At 37.8% G+C, this 16,766-nt stretch overlaps 1 protein-coding gene and 1 non-coding gene across 5 annotated transcripts in view; one reads left to right on the top strand and one right to left on the bottom strand.

Annotated features, from left to right (window-relative positions):
* LOC102985261 (monocarboxylate transporter 1) overlaps positions 1–16,766 on the bottom strand; it is a 38,920-nt gene that overhangs the window by 17,125 nt on the left and 5,029 nt on the right. For 2 of the 4 annotated variants that reach the window (XM_024119850.3, XM_024119854.3), the window contains exon 2: positions 13,984–14,046. The exons of 1 other annotated variant lie outside the window; for it this stretch is intronic. The gene's annotated coding sequence lies outside the window, so the exon portion shown is untranslated. Of the gene's footprint in view, positions 1–11,939; positions 12,146–13,983; positions 14,047–16,766 lie in introns of those variants that run through there. One more of the 4 variants, XM_024119852.3, reaches the window with a different exon arrangement.
* LOC112063898 (U6 spliceosomal RNA) lies at positions 14,023–14,129 on the top strand. Its single transcript, XR_002891244.1, has one exon. It is a non-coding gene; the product is annotated as a U6 spliceosomal RNA (small nuclear RNA).

The following is a 16,766-nucleotide window of genomic DNA, read 5'->3' as shown; positions in this document are numbered from 1 at the left end:
CTATTTGGCTCTTTTTTTTTTTGTAATAACTATCTCTTATAAATATTCTCTATTTGGTGAGACATTGTTCTCATAATTTCTTTTAGTTCTTTAGACATGGTTTTCTTTAATTCTTTGAAAAAATTTATAATACCTAAATTAAAGCCTCTGTCTAGTAAGTCCAATGTCTAGGCTTCCTTGGGGATAATTTCTATTAAATGACTTTTCTCTCTGTGAATAGACCATACTTTCCAGTTTCTTTGTGCGTCACATATTTTGTTGTTTTTGTTTTTGTTGTTGTTGTTGAAAACTGGACATTTAAAATAATATGATGTGTCTGCACCCCAATGTTCATTGCAGCACTATTTACAATAGCCAGGACATGGAAGCAACCTAAATGTCCATCAACAGAGGAATGGATAAAGAAGATGTGGTACATATATGCAATGGAATATTACTCAGCCATAACAAGGAACGAAACTGGGTCATTTGTAGAGACGTGGATGGACTTAGAGACTGTCATACAGAGTAAGTCAGAAGAGAAAAACAAATATCATATATTAACGCATATATGTGGAATCTAGAAAAATGGTATAGATGATCTTATTTGCAAAACAGAAATAGAGACGCAGACGTAGAGAACAAATGTATGGACACCAAGGGAGGAAGCGGGGGTGGGATGAATTGGGAGATTGGGATTGACATATATACACTATTGGAACTATGTATAAAATAGGTAACTCATGAGAACCTACTGTATAGCTCAGGGAACTTTACTCAGTGCTCTGTGGTGACCTAAAAGGGAAGGAAATCCAAAAAGGAGAGGATATATGTATACATATAGATGATTCACTTTGCTGTACAGTAGAAACTAACACAACATTGTAAAGCAACTATACTCCAATAAAAATTAATTTAAAAAAATAAAATAATACGATGTGGCAACTGTGGAAATCAGATTCCCTCCCTCCCCAGGGCTAGTTGTTATTGCTATTGGTTGTTCATGTTGATACTACTCCTATTGCCTTTTGTTTGTTTAATGAATTTCCTAAATAAATTCTGTGAAGTTTGTATTTTTTGTCATATGTGGCTATTGAAATCTTGCTTGGTTAGCTTAGTGATCAGCCAATGATTGGACAAAAATTTCCTTAAAATGCCTTGAATCAGTATATTTCCCAGGTTTCACCAAAGGGTATTATGTGTATGTTCAGGCATGCTTTCAATTCTCCAGCAGGCAGTTTACACTTCTGCCTTAGCTTTCAATTCCTGCTTGTATAGAGCTTCAAGTTCAGTCAGAGGAGGGAGATTCAAGCCTTCTCAGGTATTTCCTGAGCATGGACAAAGTGTGCACATGTGCATGACCTTCTAGCATCCTGGGAATACGTCAGAGCTTTTCAAAGCCCTCTATGGACATCTCACTTCCCAGTTTTTGCTTTGAAGTGTTTGGTCAGCTTTTTGTTTGCCCCAATTGTTTTTCCAACTCAGGCAGCTGAGATTTTAAATAATTGCCCCTGATTCTTTTCAACAAATGTCCTGGGGGAAAAGCTGTTTGCACTGAGTAAGCTCTGAATCAGGTCAAAGAAAGACAAGCCCTGTGAGTGGGGGTTTGGAGGAAACTGTCAGGCATGTTGAATAATGATAATTCTCTAAAAATGAGGCTTTTTTGAAGGTTCCAAACCATTCTGCCCCCACCAGTGGTTACTACACTGCTGATTTTCATGGCTCCTATTATTGTGAGGTTTTTTGTTTCAATTCTACTAGAGTTGGGGAGATGAGAACGGGAACAGATCATGTTAAAACACCACAAATCAGACTTCCCTGGTGGTGGCACAGTGGTTAAGAATCCACCTGCCAATGCAGGGGACACGGGTTTGAGCCCCGGTCCGGGAAGATCCCACATGCTATGGGGCAACTAAGCCCGTGCACCACTACTGAGCCTGCGCTCTATAGAGTCCTTGAGCCACAACTACTGAGCTCACGTGCCTAGAGCCCATGCTCTGCAATGAAAAGTAGCCCCTGCTCACCGCAACTAGAGAAAGCCCGTGTGCAGCAACAAAGACCCAATGCAGCCAAAAAAAACCACCACAAATCTTGCTGTTCTGAGATTCAGTTGTTCTTGAATATATTCTCTTTGGATTATTGCAAGCCTCTGGTTAATCTTGAGTTTTGAAAAGTTGATTTTTTTTTTTTGCCAATGTTTTATTGCTCTTATGAAAGAGCAGAATTTCAGAGGACCTTAGTCCACCATTCCAGAAGTACCACTACAATTGATTTTTGTATACAGTAGTCCCCCTTTTTCTGCAGTTTTGCTTTCTGCAGTTTCAGTTACCCATGGTAAACTGTGGTCTGAAAATATTAAGTGGAAAATTCCAGAAATAAACAATTTATAAGTTTTAAATTGCATGCTGTGCTGAGAAGCATGATAAATCTCACACCATCCCACTCCTTCCTGCCTGGGACGTACATCATTCCTGTGCCAGCATATCCACATTATATATGCTACCAGCTCATTAGTCACTTAGTAGTTGTCTCAGTTTTCAGATTGATTTTCATGGTATCGAAGTGCTTGTGCTGAAATAACCCTCATTTTACTTAATATATAAAATAATGTATATAGTGTTTCATCATCAAGAAAAGTATTTACTCCAGAGTTTGGCAGATACATTATCAGATTTAGGAAGTTTTATTCCTAGTTCATTAAGAATTTATTTTAAATCCATTGACAATTGAATTCAGGTTTTGTTGTTTTTTTTCATAATACCTTCACAAGGCATTTCTTCTTTCATCTATACAAGTACTGAGTAACATTTATAGATCTTTTAAATATTAAACCACCCTTGAATTCATAGAATATGCCCAACTTGGTCACAATATACATCTTTTTAATACATTTCTAAGTTAAATTTGTTAATATTTTGTTTGGATTTTTTGAAATGTGTCCATAAAGTATTTGGAAATATAATTTTCCCTTCTCATATTGTCCTTTTCTGATTTCAATATCAGGGTTTTTTTTTAAATAAATAAATTTGTTTATTTAATTTTTTTGGCTGTGTTGGGTCTTTGTTGCTGCATGCAGGCTTTCTCTAGTTGCAGTGAGTGAGGGCTACTCTTCGTTGCAGTGCACGGGCTTCTCATGCGGTGGCTTCTCTTGTTGCAGAGCATGGGCTCTAGGCACGCGGGCTTCAATAGTTGTGGCACACAGGCTCAGTAGTTGTGGCTCAAGAGCTCTAGAGTGCAGGCTCAGTAGTTGTGGCACATGGGCTTAGTTGCTCCGCGGCATGTGGGATCTTCCCGGACCAGGGCCTGAACCCATGTCCCCTGCATTGGCAGGCAGATTCTTAACCACTGCGCCACCAGGGAAGTCCCTCAATATCAGTTTTACATTAGAGTCATAAAATGAGTTAGGAGATGTTCTCTTTTTTCCTCCTCTCAGGGAGAGATTATATAAGACTAGAATGATCTAGTCTTTTAAGTTTGGTAGAATTTACTGGTAATACTATTTGGGCACTTTATTTTCTTTTTGGAAGATTTCATATCATCTTCAATTTTCTTAACAATTATAGGTATATTCATTCCTTCTATTGCATTTTGAGTCTGTCTTTTTTGGGTATTTTTCTATAGCTTCTTCCATTTTGTCAAAGTTTTCAAATTACTGGCATAGAATTTTTATATTTTAATCTCTTTATGGGTATAGGTATACCCTCTTTATCATTGATATTTGTGCCTTCTTTTTCCCCCTTTAATCTCAGGAATTTATCTATATTATAAGTTTTCTTCAAAGAACATTTTCACAAGAACCTCTCTGTCCTGAACAGATTTTTCCTCCAATTGCAGAGCTTGGCCCTATACTTGTGCTAGTATATTTAGTTATATCACCCCATAGATGTTTTCTAATTGTTGAATATATTGTTCAGTGTTTAATACATTGGACCCTTAAAGCTGTCCATTTATCTTTATTTCAAAAATCTGAACATATGGCCAGCATATACTTGATTGATGGTAATAGCATACCCATAAAAATGAACATTCTCAGTTTTATCTATATTTTATTATACTTTCCCCTTATTTCATTGATTTCTGTTACTTTTTTTTTTTTTTTTTTTTTTTTAACGGTACGCAGGCCTCTCCCGCTGCGGAGCACAGGCTCCGGACGCGCAGGCTCAGCGGCCATGGCTCACGGGCCTAGCCGCTCCGCGGCATGTGGAATCTTCCCAGACTGGGACACGAACCCGCGTCGCCTGCACCGGCAGGCGGACTCTCAACCGCTGGGCCACCAGGGAAGCCCTCTGTTACTATTTTTTATCATCATTTGTATTCCTACATATTTGGAATTTACTCTATTCCTTTTCAGACATAAGATGGCTACTTAGCTGATAAATTTTTAGCCCTAATTTTTTTCTAATATGAGCATTTAAGACTACAAATTTCCCTCTATTTATCACCTTTACTGCATACTATGTAGTTTTATATACAGTATTTTTACTATTGTTTGTTCCAAGTGTTTTAAAAATTTCCATTGTGCCTTCTTCTTTGACCCAGAGTTATTCAGGGGTTTCTAACTCTCCAAAGGAAATCTTTTGTTTGGCTTTATTGACTTATACTTAACAACACTGTGGTAAGATGACAAAGTTGGCACAATTCAATTTTTTGATATTTTATAAGACTGGCATTTATGGGCTGGTACATTAATTTTTGAAACTATTTCATGTATGCTTGAAAAGCAGCCATGGCTCACGGGCCTAGCCGCTCCGCGGCATGTGGAATCTTCCCAGACTGGGACACGAACCCGCGTCGCCTGCACCGGCAGGCGGACTCTCAACCGCTGGGCCACCAGGGAAGCCCTCTGTTACTATTTTTTATCATCATTTGTATTCCTACATATTTGGAATTTACTCTATTCCTTTTCAGACATAAGATGGCTACTTAGCTGATAAATTTTTAGCCCTAATTTTTTTCTAATATGAGCATTTAAGACTACAAATTTCCCTCTATTTATCACCTTTACTGCATACTATGTAGTTTTATATACAGTATTTTTACTATTGTTTGTTCCAAGTGTTTTAAAAATTTCCATTGTGCCTTCTTCTTTGACCCAGAGTTATTCAGGGGTTTCTAACTCTCCAAAGGAAATCTTTTGTTTGGCTTTATTGACTTATACTTAACAACACTGTGGTAAGATGACAAAGTTGGCACAATTCAATTTTTTGATATTTTATAAGACTGGCATTTATGGGCTGGTACATTAATTTTTGAAACTATTTCATGTATGCTTGAAAAGCATATACATTTTCTAGCTGTTGGGTTGAATTATTTATTTGTTGAATCAAACTTTTGTTTTTTCAAATCTTCTAAATCTTTACTAGTTTTCTATTTTCTGCTTCCTCTATCAATAATTGAAGAGAAGTATATTCATATCTCCTAATGACGATGTGTTTCTCAATTTTTCCATGTCGTTCTTTTGGTAATGCTTATGAACTTAGGTGGTTGATCTTAATCTCTGAGAAACCTGAAGGCCTAAACTGAGGGCACTTTCTTCCAGAAAAAAAATTTGCATCTCCCAGAAGATAGGAATGCTATGGACCTGGATGATTTTAGCCAGGATTCCTGGCTTAATGTGGGAGCTAAGATTAGTTTTCCTTTGCTGCTAATCCCAGGCTTACCTCCCAATTACTAGCCCAAGTATGCAAGGCATAGCACAAAGTAAATTCAATTCAAATATCTGAGTGATAACTTTAGTTTACTAAAAGCAATAAAAAATGAAATATGTTTCCTGCTCCCAAAGAATTTATAATTTAGTGGCAGACAATGGAAGCTATTACCATTATAGATACTATTTTTGTGTGTGTGTGTGGTATGCGGGCCTCCCTCTGCTGCGGCCTCTACCGTTGCGGAGCACAGGCTCCGGACGCGCAGGCGCATCGGCCATGGCTCACGGGCTCAGCCGCTCCGCGGCACGTGGGATCCTCCCAGACCCGGGCGCGAACCCGGTTCCCCTGCATCGGCAGGCGGACGCGCAACCACTGCGCCACCAGGGAAGCCCATAGATACTATTTTTTAATTATCTATTTTGTGCTAGATACTTTCACCAGGCTTATATGACAAGCTTCTTGTGTCCTTGCCTGGGCATTAATTTATTCATTCATTGTTCAAATTGTTGAAAATGCACTCTCAAGTGCTTTCTTTTTTATCTTCTCTCTGAATTGTCTTCCTTTCTTGCAGGCCATTCACTCCTTTTCAGTTTGATTCAGTTACTCCATTTCTTCTGCCTATTTTATGTTAATCAGGTTGGCAAGTGACCAAAACCTTAACTCAATCTGACTTGACCAAAAAGAAAATATTTCGCTCATGTAACCAAGAAATCTAAGGCAGTGGTTCTGGCTTTAGGCACAGCCTGATCCAAGGACCAAATGATCTGGTTAGGGATATTTCCCTATTTGTGGTTCTACTTTCTTCTGTGTTGATTTCACTTTCAAGCAGGTCCTCAACTCATTGAGGCAAGAAGACTGCCAGTAACTCCAAGCCTACATACTTTCCATAAAATCCCAGCTTCATTCCAGGCAACAGAATTCCTAGAATGTTCACTTTGGCAACATAATTAGCTTTAAGTAAATACTTGGTTTGGTCAGGTCTAATCACTATGTGAGCCTTGACTGGCTGGATCTATTTCATATGCCTAATTCTGAAGCCTGGGGTCCAGTCACAGAACAGATAGAATGGAAAGCCAGTTTTTAAATGCTACAAAGGCCTATATAATTTATCCTAACTTCATCTCCTACCTTTGTCCCTCCTGGCTTATACCACTCCAGCTATACTGGCCTTCTTACTATCTTTAAGGATGTCAAGCACACTTGCCCTTCAGGGTTTCTGAATTTACGGTTATCACCGCCTAGAATTTTGTTAACCCAGATATCACTTCCATTAAATCTTTGTTCAAATGTTCCCATATCAGGAAGCCTTTTCTGGACCATCCTAGATCAATCCTAGATCAACCTCGCACTTCCCACTCCTCACCTTGCTTTGTTTTTCTCCATGGTACCTATCTAAAAGAATATATAAAATAACAGCAAATACTCATATAGTGCTTTCTATGCAGCAGGCATTAGATTAAGCACTTTACTTGATTAATTTAATGCTCTAACAACCCTATGAAGTAAGTACTATTACTACTCCCAATTTAGAGTTGAGCAAACTGAGAACAGAAAGGTTAAGTAACTTGTTCAGGACATGGCAGAGCTGGGATTCAAACGTAATCAGAATGGCTCCCAAGTTTGTGCTTTTAACTACTATACCACATTACCTCTTATTGTTGTCAGTCTCTCCACACCAAAAAATAAGCTGCATGAAAACAGGGACTTTTTATAGTGATATATCTCTAGCCTTTTGGCATGTAATAATAGATACTCAAGAAATATTTGATGAACAAATAAAAGAGGATGCCGATATAGCCAGAAGGGAAAATGGATCCTTAAACATGTACTACGCACAGGCTGCCCTAAATTAACACTGCAAACTGAGAGCTTATCTGTTCCAGTGGTTTCCTTATCATCTATGTGATGACTCAATTGCATAGTTCCAGCTAGCCAGTCCAGAATCTGGGGGTCATCCTTCTCTCATTTGCCCTCATGTCCCATATCTAATCAATCTGAATAGCTCTGTATTTGTCCTCCTCTCCACCCTCACAGCCACTGTACCTTAGATCAGGTCACCAATCTCCCATGGGTTAATGCAATAGCCTCCTAACTGGTTTCCCTACTTTCCACCTTTTGGTCTCCCTTTTTCATTCTCCACACTGCAGTCCAAGTGATCTTCTGAAAGTAAAGCCTGGTCATTTTGCTCTTTTTCTTAAAATTCTTCTATGGCTCCAGATATATCACCCTCAGAATAATTTATCAAAGCATTCAAAACCTGTTCTAATCTCACCATTGTTTGCCTCTTCAACTTTATCTCTTGCTGATTTCCATCATACACTATGCCCCAGCCTTAACAGAGTACTTGAACTTCTTCAAAGTGCCATCCTCTCTCATCCTCTGCATTTTGCACGTTTCTGTTCCTTGTGCCTAGTTCTGGCTCTCCCATCACTTGGCTAACTGCTATTTGTCTTTCAGGTCTCATTTTTCCTGAACTGCCAGGGGCAGGCTTGTCATCTCTGCTATGTGGACCCATAGGACCCCAGTCTTACTTCTATCATAACACCTACATTGTAGTATAATTTGTTTGCCCGGCTCTCCCTTTAAACTGTGTATGCTCTTGTGAGCAGACACCATATCTATTGTGTTCAATGATATACTTCCATTATCTAGAATAGGTTCTGGCAGATACCAGGCAAATATATTATTTGGAAAATTAAATGAAGCCCGATTTAATTGCTGAAGATGTGCCTAAAGTTGTTAAACAGTAGAGCCCATATCCAAATTCGAGTGAGTCTGGTTCCAAAACACATGTACTTTAATGTACAGACCCTTTTTAAAAGAGGAAAGATAAAAATTCTTCTGGATCGCTGGGTTGATAAAATTATTTTATTTGTAATGCTACTTACATATGTACATATTATAGTAATACTAAACAAAAGCACTAAAAACATTAATTTATAATTATATAATTGTAATTTATAATTATAAATTAATGCTGTGATCAGATTAGTGCTGTCATAGTGAATATGCTTATCCTATGATATACTTTTTCTCTATTTAAACAAATATCGAATTTGTTTTTACATAGTTTAGAGTATGCCATAAAATCATCTGGTCTACATTTGTATAAACCTATCATTTAAATATTAAGTATTCATCCATATTCTTCACTAGCCTGCATCATTAAATCCATACTATTTGGTACCTGTATTAATTTTAATCAAATACAAATGCAAAGGGCTTCCCTGGTGGCGCAGTGGTTGCGCGTCCGCCTGCCGATGCAGGGGAACCGGGTTCGCGCCCCGGTCTGGGAGGATCCCACATGCCGCGGAGCAGCTGGGCCTGTGAGCCATGGCCCCTGGGCCAGCGCGTCCGGAGCCTGTGCTCCGCAACGGGAGAGGCCGCAGCAGAGGGAGGCCCGCATACCACAAAAAAAACAAAAAAAAACAAATGCAAAGTACTTTCCTTTTAAAACAATGGTCATCCACAATATCCAGAAAATACTTTATCTATTTTAGATTGTCAATTAAAAACAAATACAAGATACGAAAAATTCTCCTACAAAACTAGTTATCCCTAATAATATGTACACATGAACACAAATATCTAAGACATATTTTGTAATCTCATTTAAACAGACACACACACACACACACACACACACACACACACACACACCCCCTAGGCAATGCCACCGCAAAAAGCAGGAGCCTGGGCAAACTTTTCAGACTCCTCCTTTTCCTCCAGAAGGATCTGAGACTTCTTCAACAATGTTCCTTAAAAGACTCTGGCCTTGTTCCAAATTTCCCCAGGGTCTCCTGGTCAGATAAACAGGACTGGGATATGACCAGGGCCAGCAAGTTCCACTAGGATAGTCCTGTTTACAGGAGCTCAGACACAATCAGATTGTTTCAAGTCCTTTAAAGTGATTTGGCACAAATAGCCCAGATATCTCCTAACATTTACAACTTTCTAAGTAGCTGCTCAAGCCCAGAAATTGATGGAATCAAATCAGAACATGAAAGCACCATTATTCTATGGCCTGGTAGAAATTACAGATTCATCTCCTTCAGAGATTTCCGTTTATTTTGACTATTCATCAGAATGGGTAAGATTATACCATGAAATTATTAGAAATACAATTTTCCACCCATTCCCATTCACTGACGGAGACAAACAAGGATAAGTGAAAGTCCTCAAGTGAGTATAGGACATATAGTACATTTCACCTGCAGAAGAGATATGATTGATGTAAGAGCCATTTCAAAGTTTCCCCAATGCCACTGGGCCCTCATCTCCCAAAGCATGATTCATCCTTGGTAAAGGTCTTTGTTGGTCCTGGTTGGTTCTGATGCAGGAATTTGGTCCCTAGCTTAGTTTCTGTTTTTGCTCTGGAAAATACTGTCACATCCCATAATGTCCTTCGCCTGGGGTCTTTTAGATAGAGCTACCAAATTAATTCTCTTCCACAACTACAGGCTTTTTATAAGAATCACATTTGGTGTAAGAAAGAAAAAAAAATCAAGCAAAATTCTTTGCTAATATAATGTCCTGAATTATACCATTATATCCTCTCTTAATCTCTTAGATTTACTTTGAAAGGAACTAAGTGTGTGTACAAGTGACTCCCAAGCCTGTGGTCTTCAACCATTTTGCCCCAAAATGAACTTTGGAAACTGTACTTCCTTACACATTGACTACTAAACTGTATAAGTTTGATAGTTGCAAATATGTAATTTCTGGCATATTGTATATTGTGTTATATGTGCATTAAATATATCATTGTCAAAACCTTTGCACTTCGGCTCATTCAGTTTACAGAAAATGGCCACTATATAACTGGCCAGTCCTCACTATCAGAAAAGGTGTGACCTCATTTGAATTTGAAAGGGAATAGAATATGCCACCCCAAAATATGCCATTTGGCATATTGTTTATTTTGAATTAAAGTAACTTAAGAAACAGCCAGTACAAGATGGACACTCTGACCTCCTTTGTCCCCGATAGCAGGAAATAAATCTCCTATTCGAAAGTTACCCTCCCAGTACCAGGAGGATAGCAGGCATCCTTATTATCAGAGATAGTGAGTTTAGGGCCAAGAAGGCTATATAAACAAACATTGTTACTTCTTCACTAATATGCCACCCAAGCCCAAATGCTTTGTCTTGTTAATTCTTCACAAATGTATTGTTTCCTTGTCTAAAAGGTATAAAAGCTGCCTGCTTAGGTTACTTCTTTGAGTGTCATATTTTTTTTAAATAAATTTATTTATTTATCTTTTTTATTTTTGGCTGCATTGGGTCTTCGTTGCTGCGCACAGGCTTTCTCTAGTTGCTCCAAGCGAGGGCTACTCTTCGTGGCAGTGGCTTCTCTTGTTGCGGAGCACAGGCTCTAGGCACGCAGGCTTCATTAGTTGTGGCTCGTGGGCTCAGTAGCTGTGGCTCGCAGGCTCTAGAGCACAGACTCAGTAGTTGTGGTGCACGGGCTTAGCTGCTCCGCGGCATGTGGGATCTTCCTGGCCCAGGGGTCGAACCCATGTCCCCTGCATTGGGAGGCAGATTCTTAACCACTGCGCCACCAGGGAAGTCTCAAGTGTTATATTTTTATAGGCTTGCATATGTACGAAATTAAATGTTTTTCTGCTGTTAATCTGCCTTATGTCAATTTAATTATTATTTAATTATTAGACCAACCACAGAGCTTAGAAGGTAAGAAGGGAAAAGTTTTTCTTCCCTACAAATTCAAAGCAGTGAGTTGAAAAACATTCCTGTTACAACCTATTCGTGTCTCCTTCAAAATTCTCTCTCTGGAGCTATGCATTCCAGGTTTTTCCCTTTGTTTGGATTGTTCCCCAAAGATTTTTATAGCATGGAACAGCACACCAGAATAAGAACAGGGATGAGTGAGGTAGTCATTCTTTTGTAAAGAAGGAGAAGGGAATAGATAAACAAGGACTTACTGTATAGCATAGGGAACTATATTCAGTATCTTGTAATAAGCTATAATGGAAAAGAATCTGAGAAAGTGTATATATATATATATATATATATATATATATATATATATATACACACACACACACATACACACAGTATATGAATCACTTTACTATAGACCTGAAACACAATATTGAAAATCAACTATACTTCAATAAGAAATTTTTTTAAAATGATGGAGAAGGGGATTTGCATAAAATGAGTCAGTTAAAGAAGTCCTGAGGCATCCAGTCTCATCTTAGGAGAGCTCATTCTAAATTCAGGGTACATATGAAACTGAGGATTTGCAAAATAATTTCATAAAACTATACCACCATTTGAAAATGAAGATTACCTGTCCCAGAGCATTTCACCTACATATGCTGAAGGTAGGATAATAAAAATATCTCCAAGATTTCTAAAATTTCCATTTGAGTTAATAGAAGCTGTATCGTCTCAGCTCAAAGGAAACAATCTGGGTTCTGAGGTTAAACAGAAATGCTCCATGGCATGAATTTCACAAATTTTTTTCTGAATTAAGAGTAAAAAAAATATTAAAGGTTAATTAATCTCAGAATATTTACACTTAAATTTACATACATACTCCGTGATAGTAGAGCTGTTTGATGCAGTAAGGTTCAGTTGGAACAGCTAATATAATACTTATTGAATGTGATTAAACTTTGAGCTTAGTTGCCGGTTATGATTTCTCACAATTTCTTTTATTTATTTATTTGTCACACACACATACACACAGTATATGAATCACTTTGCTATAGACCTGAAACACAATATTGAAAATCAACTATACTTCAATAAGAAATTTTTTTAAAATGATGGAGAAGGGGATTTGCATAAAATGAGTCAGTTAAAGAAGTCCTGAGGCATCCAGTCTCATCTTAGGAGAGCTCATTCTAAATTCAGGGTACATATGAAACTGAGGATTTGCAAAATAATTTCATAAAACTATACCACCATTTGAAAATGAAGATTACCTGTCCCAGAGCATTTCACCTACATATGCTGAAGGTAGGATAATAAAAATATCTCCAAGATTTCTAAAATTTCCATTTGAGTTAATAGAAGCTGTATCGTCTCAGCTCAAAGGAAACAATCTGGGTTCTGAGGTTAAACAGAAATGCTCCATGGCATGAATTTCACAAATTTTTTTCTGAATTAAGAGTAAAAAAAATATTAAAGGTTAATTAATCTCAGAATATTTACACTTAAATTTACATACATACTCCGTGATAGTAGAGCTGTTTGATGCAGTAAGGTTCAGTTGGAACAGCTAATATAATACTTATTGAATGTGATTAAACTTTGAGCTTAGTTGCCGGTTATGATTTCTCACAATTTCTTTTATTTATTTATTTGTTTGTTTATTTATATATTTTTGACCATGCCACTTGGCTTAGGGGATCTCAGTTCCCAGACCAGTGATTGAACCCGGGCCACAGCAGTGAAAGCACCGAGTCCTAACCACTAGACCACCAGGGAACTCCCACAATTTGCTTTTTAAGGTCACAATTTTTGGTCACCAAGAACTGTTTCATCAGTTTTAATAATAACACTGTCTTATATTAAAAACTTTATTCCACAGTGTCAAAATTAAATTTAAAATGCAAGTATCTTCAGGAAGAAAAAGATTCAGAGAGAAGAAGAAAGGGAATAAAATACGAGCATTCAAAAGAAAAATTATGGATACAAAAATTCAAAACCCAGACGTGGACTCAACACAATTCTGCCAAATTACCAAATTCCTGTCTTTGTTATTTGAAATTTTTTATTTTGGCATGATTTCTAAATACCAATTTTCTTCACATTTTAGAAAGGACATAAAAATCTGAAGTAATAGTGAAGAAAGGGAAGTTAGAGACTGTGTCCTTTGAAGTCCTTTACACTATACAGGAGAGTTTTACTCAGTAGAATTCCAGATTATAATCTAGACTATAATCTATAAACATTGTTTTCTGCAATCCAAAGTAGACTCTCCAAAACCTAAATACAATATTTTTATTTATTAATATATGACTAATTTTGTCCCAGGGTTTGAAGCACAAATGTACTGACTACTTTACAATAATAAATAAACAGGTATGGAGTTAGGGTTATGGTCATCTACATTACTCCTTTTGAATAGAAATGCTAGTATACTACTGCTGGTATCTACTTCACACCTAGTTCTTTGAGGCCAAGTTGGGAAAATAAGTAGTCACAAGGAGGAAGACAGCAGAAAAAGTTGTTCTTCCTTTTCTTGAAAAAAAAAAAAAGTATGACTTGAACTGCTCACTGAAATATTTAACACTATAATTAGCTTCATAATTTTTAATAGTTTTATAGTTGGTTTTATGTAAAAGTATCTCATAGGTTTTTATGAATAAAGACTAAAATTTTACCTCTATGCTTTACTCATCATTCTTAAAGTTTTCATCCCAATGCTTGCTTCGGCAGCACATATACTAAAATTGGAATGATACAGAGAAGATTAGCATGACCCCGGCGCAAGGATGACACACAAATTCATGAAGTGTTCCATATTTTTGTGGGATAGGAGGGTGGGAGGGAGAAGAAAGAGGGAGGAGATATGGGGGTATATGTATATGTATAGCTGATTCACTTTGTTATAAAGCAGAAACTAACACACCATTGTAAAGCAATTATACTCCAATAAAGATGTTAAAAAAATTTTTTTTCATCCCAAATTCAAGACAATTACATTTGTCTCCTTTTAGTTCTTTCCTGTATACATAATTGTTTAATGTCCATCACTGAGTCTGAACATCATTATTACTACTACATCTGAGCCCACTACTTCAAAGAACTTAACAAAGTTGTTTTTGTAAAGTACCTGATAATCCACAAAAGACTAATAAATTAAGTATTGTTTGTCTAACATAAGCCTTACTTACACTAAGCACAGATAAATAGTTATTTGCAAAGTTGTTTTAAAGGGCATTTCTGGACACTAAAAAAGTATCAAAAATGAAATTTTGTTACCTCAAAATACGATTATAGGTTAAACTTAAGTCTTTAAATGCTGACAATGTAAGTCCTAGAATATACTGTCAGTAAAACAAAAATCACTTTATAATACACTTAAAATAATTTCAACAATCTATTTCACTTTCCTAAAAAAATACAGTAAATTGTTAATCTGCTCCCCTTAGGGGGCTGTTTTCTATATGAAAAATGACAAACATCAGTAAGGTGCAATCACAACAGAGTGAGGTAAAATTGTGCATTTCTAATTTGCATCCTAAATCTGAATCATCAACCTCTAGAGGGGTTACTGGCAATTGGCATGACAAAGGCCTACACCTTAGAGGGAATTACTGAAGACAAGGTTTGGGGCTAATTTAAATAATGTAACTGATATTACTGGATCCACAAGAAGAGAGAATTCCATGGGTCACGGTAATTAGCCAAAAAGTTGCTCAAGACACACTGTTCTATTTAACTATGCATTATGGGAACTTCAAAGACAGCTACTACCTTAGAAACTTACAATAGAGGAGAGAAAGTAAGCAAAAATAATACAAGTGTAAAGATTCACATAATACAAAAAATACAGTGGAGGGACTTCCCTGGTGGTCCAGTGGGTAAGACTCCATGCTCCCAATGCAGGGGCCCTGGGTTTGATCCCTGGTTGGGGAAATAGATCCTGCATCCATGCTGCAAGTAAGAAGTCTGCATGCCACAACTACGAGTCCACATGCCGCAACTAAAAGATCCCATGTGCCACAACTAAGACCTGGCGCAGCCTAAATAAATAAATATTTTTTTAAAATACAATGTAGACAAGGGATAGGTAGGATTTGAGGAGAAAATGGAATTTCTAAGGACAAAGTCACGGAGAATCAAGAATGGGGTAGAACTCAGGATGAGTCAAAGGAAGAGGGAAAAAAGTTTAAAAGAGTTTAAAGATTAGAAGGTTACAGGTGGCGCTGCGCCCAACTTTTCATAGGCTGGGAAACAAAGCTTGAGAAACTTGATGTTGTCTTGGGCAGAGTGCATATAGCAACAGATCAAAGAAAAAGAGGAAGAAAACGTGCTCTCAGCTGCCGGGGGATCTCGCTGAGTTGCTTTTGTCTTAAGAGCTTCTGTTGGGTTTGGTGTTTCCTCCCGGAAGACGGCTGCGTGGGCTTTGAGGAGGCTCACTCCCTGCCGGATGGGTGATGGAAGTCTAAACATGAGGAGGGGTCTTGGTGCTCTGGCCGGGTGTCAGGCCTGAACCTCTGAGGTGGGAGAGCCGAGTTCAGGACATTGGACCACCAGAGACCTCCCGGCCCCACATAATATCAACTGGCGAGAGCTCTCAGAGATCTATGTCTCAACACTAAGACCCAGCTCCACTAAACAACCAGTAACCTCCAGTGCTGGACACCCCATGCCAAACAAATAGCAAGACAGGAACACAACCCCACCCATTAGCAGAGAGGCTGCCTAAAATCATAATAAGGTCACAGACACCCCAAAACACACCACCAGACGCAGCCCTGCCCACCAGAAAGAAAAGATCCAGCCTCATCCACCAGTACAAAGGCACCAGTCCCCTCCACCAGGAAGCCTACCCAACCCACTGAACCAACCTTACCCACTGGGAGCAGACACCAAAAACAACGGGGAACTGCGAACCTGCAGCCTGTGAAAAGGAGACCCCAAACACAGTAAGTTAAGCAAAATGAGAAGACAGAAAAATATGCAGCAGATGAAGGAGCAAGGTAAAAACCCACCAGACCAAACAAATGAAGAGGAAATATGCAGTCTATCTGAAAAAGAATTCAGTTATGATAGTAAAGATGACACAGAATTTTGGAAACAGAATGGAGAAAATACAAAAAACATTTAACAAGGACCTAGAAGAACTCAAGAGCAAACAAACAATGAAGAATAACACAATAAATGAAATTAAAAATTCTCTAGAAGGAATCAATAGCAGAATAACTGAGGAAGAAGAACGGATAAGTGACCTGCAAGATAAAATAGTGGAAATAATTACTGCAGAGCAGAATAAAGAAAAAAGAATGAAAAGAATTGAGGATAGTCTCAGAGACCTCTGGGACAACATTAAACGCACCAACATTTGAATTATAGGGTTCCCAGAGAAGAGAAAAAGAAAGGGACTGAGAAAATATTTGAAGAGATTATAGTTGAAAACTTCCCTAATATAGGAAAGGAA

The sequence above is a fragment of the Physeter macrocephalus genome, chromosome 4, assembly GCF_002837175.3.
Source record: "Physeter macrocephalus isolate SW-GA chromosome 4, ASM283717v5, whole genome shotgun sequence".
Classification (NCBI taxonomy): Eukaryota; Metazoa; Chordata; class Mammalia; order Artiodactyla; family Physeteridae; genus Physeter; species Physeter macrocephalus.
The sequence above is the reverse complement of the archived record's forward strand: the minus strand, read 5'-3'. Positions and strand labels throughout refer to the sequence as shown.